The 4,687-nt window shown below is 42.6% G+C and overlaps 1 pseudogene; it reads left to right on the top strand.

Annotated features, from left to right (window-relative positions):
* Positions 1-1,099: 1,099 nt before the first annotated feature.
* LOC143533008 (abscisic acid receptor PYL4 pseudogene) lies at positions 1,100-1,776 on the top strand (annotated as a pseudogene).
* Positions 1,777-4,687: the final 2,911 nt, after the last annotated feature.

Below are 4,687 nucleotides of genomic sequence, written 5' to 3'. Positions count from 1 at the left end.
ATTATAAATAATTGTTTATGTAGATTGGTATTGTAGATGGTATTGTTTGTTACGTTCTCATTTTTTTATAAATTGGTATTATTTCCTACGTTCTCATGTTAAGACTAAAATGCACATGAACCCTCCCCTATATATATATACACACACCACATAATGATATAAACTCAACACCTACTTTTCAGTTGTGTTTAATCAAAAATTTAATAATTTAAAGTTTCTAAACTTGTTACGATACAAAAAATTTCCACAATCCAACTTAATTTGGTACGTTTGAATTATTAAATTTATAGAAAAGGCATTATAAAAATCAATTTCAAATAAAACCCTGTTATAAAAATATAATAAAGTGACGCTTAACATTTTTTACATAATTAAAAAGTTTGTATTACTTTATTTTGACAACTTAAGAGTTAAATAAGTAACCTTTTTATAAACATTTAGTGTTTAAATGAGTTTAGGGTTTGGATCAAATACAAATAAAATTAACGTGCTAAACGTGAGAATCAAGTAGAGTAATTATATACACAGGTAGAGTAATTATGTAATTACATCATAAAGTAATTACGTATTACTTTATGATGTAATTACATAATTACTCTACCTGTGTATATAATTACTCTACTTGATTCTCACGTTTAACACGTTAATTTCAGTTGTACGTTAACTTTTTCCTATATATAAAATCAAGTTTAAGAAGTCCAATTCTAATATACTTAAAGTTGGTTAAAAACTCTCTTTAAATGAGTTTAATATCATTTAATCATTATTAATAAAATATGTATATTTATGTACTATATATTATTAAGACCGGCACCTACTCCTTCTGTCAAAGCAAAACTTATTGTTGAACAGAAAATAATTAACTTGTTTAATTAATTTTTGTGGAAAAAGAAAAGAAAAATAAAGATGATGCAAGTTGTTTGCTCCCACTTGCATGACCGGCATAATCCCTGTGTTTCTTCCTCTTTTAAACTTTTCCATCCTCACAACTTGCTGATATTGCCACCATTCCTCACGCTATCTCCATCTCCATCTATATATATACATTATTATCAATATACTCACCATCTAGTCCTTATACCTTCATTTCAAAAAAAAAAAAAAAAGAAAATGCCTTCTTCAAATCAAGTTCGTAGAATCCAACCGACCGCAGCCACCACCACCACCACCACCACCGTCAACCACCACAACAAACAAGCTACTGCTACAACAATATGGAGAGTACCACCATCCATAAACGTCCCAGAAGACCTCATGCACCACCACACCCACGCGGTGGGCCCCAACCAGTGCTCGTCCGCGGTTTCGCAGACCATATCCGCGCCCGTGGACGCGGTGTGGTCCGTGGTTCGTAGATTCGACAACCCGCAAGCGTATAAACACTTTTTGAAAAGTTGTCATGTGATTCTGGGCGACGGTGATGTGGGCACCCTGAGAAAAGTCCATGTGGTGTCAGGACTTCCAGCAGGATCCAGCACGGAGCGGCTGGAGATTTTGGATGATGACCGCCACGTCATGAGCTTCAGCGTGGTGGGTGGGGACCATCGGCTTAATAACTACCGATCTGTCACCACACTCCACCAATCGCCTGTCTCTGACGGGACGGTCGTTGTGGAGTCCTATGTGGTGGACGTGCCACCAGCAAACACCAAGGAAGAAACATGTGTGTTTGTGGATACCATCGTACGATGTAACATGATTTCGTTGAAGCAAATCGCTGAAAATTTGGCAATGAAGCAGTGGTAAATATATAATATAATTTGTTGGTTAATGTTTTTTCTTGGGTGTAATATTTAATTTAATTGAGGTAGTAGGTGTGTAGAGGTTAGAGAACAAAAATTTATGTTTTCTTTCTTTAGTTTTGGTTAATGATTTGAATTTGACTGTTTTTTCATGGTTACATGATAATATTGAACTTAAAAAGAATACTTAAGAGGTTACATATTATTCTTGTGGATTAAAACGTTATGTTCTTTCTGAAGAAACGTGGATCGACTCACTGGTAGACGATCTACTTTCCTCGGGTGTGATTATGATATTTCACCGATGGTTCTCTGGGATCTGGATTCTTCCACCTACAAAATGAACAGCACCGTAAACTTACCCCTCAGAAAGGGACAGAGGGGTCCTCTTTGGGGTAACCCTCCGGTGTGAGAATAAGAATTTGTAGGAGAAGATAATAATATATGAGAGTAAGGAAATTGGAGTGTATTGCTTAATATAGCTGAATACTGTGTAATTGGGTGTACCTCTCCTTGTGGAGTTGATGTGGTATTTATAGTGCTAGGGTTTCCAATGATTGGGCTCAGACCCAATTAGGGCCTTGTTGGCCTCCTCCAATTGCTTTGCGCCACGTGTCCTTGGGACACCTGGTGCTTTTTCATTGATTATAATCACGTGGTAGCACATGGGTTTTGCTGAGTTGTCCACCTTTCATTGGCAGCTGTCAACATCAGCATATTCTTATTCCTTAAAAAGATACCTTCTGGAAGGTTGTCTGACGTGCACAATCAAGGTTGCCCTAATCCTGATTTGGATAAGGACGAGGTTGATTATGTGCATGTGTGATACGCGCCTATCCTGAGGATGCGCGAGGTCTTCTCTTTATTCTCACGCGCAGATGTTTCATGCGCAGATGTGATATGCACAAGCATGTGATATGCGCCACGCGCAGATGTGATATGCGTGAGCATATATGGTGCGTTAGCATGTGATACGCGTGAGCATATGTGATGCGTGAGCATATGTGATGCGTGAGCATATGTGATGCCTGAGCATATGTGATGCATGAGCATATGTGATGCCTGAGCATGTGATGCATGAGCATATGTGATATGCGTGAGCATATGTTATATGCGCCCTGCGCATAGATTTTGGCTTTGTGCCTTCATAATGTCTTGATTTCAAGCCTCTTGTCTATATCTTGTGGGTTGACCCGCCTCGCTCGGTGTTGAGGCGGGTACATACCTCTTCAAGCCCCCCCAGTCTAATGTGTGTCTTGTCTCGCGCGAGCGAGGTAAGATAGATATTAGACTTAATAGTTTGCTCTTTTAATAGGGTTTGTCTTTTCCTCTTATTACTCATCGGTGTGCGAAATTCTATCCTTTTGGTTGAAAACGAATCGTCCCTGTACATGGTTGCTTGTTGCTGACATGCGTCAGTGATGGAGACGTGTCAGACCTTTCGTGTGCTCGAGGTGCTACAGTTGCCATTCATGTCCCCTCACATAGTGTCAGGAACACGTGTCGCGCTCGCGTTGGTCCGTACCTGCGAGTGGTGGCGCGTGAACTCTGGCAGCACCTGTATCGTTTCTTTTCGTGTCCCCTCACACAGTGTCAGGGACACGTGTCGCGCTCGCGTTGGCTTACACCTGCGAGTGGGGGCGCGTGACGTCCGATCAGTACCAAATTTTCTCTCTCCTGGGCCTATAAAAGCAAGCCCTTAGAGTTTTTATTCTTCATCTTCTTTGTTGCTTATTCGAAGCTTTCCTTTCTTTCATTCTATTCCGATTAACTGTCTTCCGCTTCCAGATCTCTGTTCTTCCGAAGCATCCTTTGTCCGATTTTATAGTTGTATGTCTGATAGCTCAGACAACACAATCTCCCCCAGCAATCGCCGTGTGAAATCGCTAGTAATGTCTACGTTGAAGAAGACCGGCAAGGGGAAGAGGGCTGCTGAGGCCTCATCGGAGGAGGTAGGGAAGACCAAGGCAGTGAAGAAGTGGGATGAGATCCCCTGCAAACTGAGGCAGTCCGATTTTGACAGCCTTATCGCCTCTCAGGGTTTTCTCCCTGAGTATGGCTGCATGCTGCCGGCGGCCGGGCAAACGGCGGCGGACCCGCCCACCGGCTATATATCCCTTTATTGCCATTTTTTCACCCACTGCAACCTTCGTCTCCCGATGACAAGGTTTGTGGGTGCGCTGCTTAAGTTTTATGGGATTCACATATCCCAAGTCCATCCGTTTGGACTTGTGCGCATGACTCACTTTGAGTTTATGTGCAAATCTCAGCGCAAGGAGCCCACCCCTCGGCGCTTTCAGTTTTTTTATAAGCCCAAGATCCAAGATTCTTGGTTCTCATTTATTCCTCGCAGTCAGAAGGTCAAGTGCTGCACTGTTTCATTCAAGAGCCTTCATGACTGGTCTGAGAGATTTTTCTATATCAGGGCTGGTGTGATCCCCATCCGCATGACCATGCGCGCGATCTCTTCTGCGCCTGCGGATGTGGGTGTCTTCAAGAACCCAACTGGCGCCTGGGTTAAAAAGTTGACTGCCGAACCATCCCCCGCCAAGAACATTTGCGAGGAGGCGCTGGTGGGGGTTGGTATGAGCAGGAGGTGGGCCGACAGCGCGACTGAGCCCGTTATCCAAGTTGACGGCTTGTGTAAGTTAATCTCATTGCCTTACTTCTGCGCGAATATAATTCGTTTTGCTGATATCATTTGACTTGTTTTGTGCAGTCAGCAAGGAGTATGTCCACGCCGCCTATGATGAGCACATGGAGGGTGGCTCCGTCGCGCTGGGCGCTGGGGAGGTTGGCTTCCCCGATCGCTTCGATGACATGTTCATCCCTGTTGATCTGGGATTTCTTTTTGACAGCGATGCGCCTGGTAAGCCTTTGTACTTATGCTTATGCCTTTATAATACCAGATTTGGCTAACCTTTCTGTTGTGTGTATTGTAGACG

The sequence above is a fragment of the Bidens hawaiensis genome, unplaced genomic scaffold (genome assembly GCF_021521415.1).
Source record: "Bidens hawaiensis isolate Kalapana, Puna unplaced genomic scaffold, B.hawaiensis_p1.1 tig00009577_1, whole genome shotgun sequence".
NCBI classification, from domain to species: Eukaryota; Viridiplantae; Streptophyta; class Magnoliopsida; order Asterales; family Asteraceae; genus Bidens; species Bidens hawaiensis.
The sequence above is the reverse complement of the archived record's forward strand: the minus strand, read 5'-3'. Positions and strand labels throughout refer to the sequence as shown.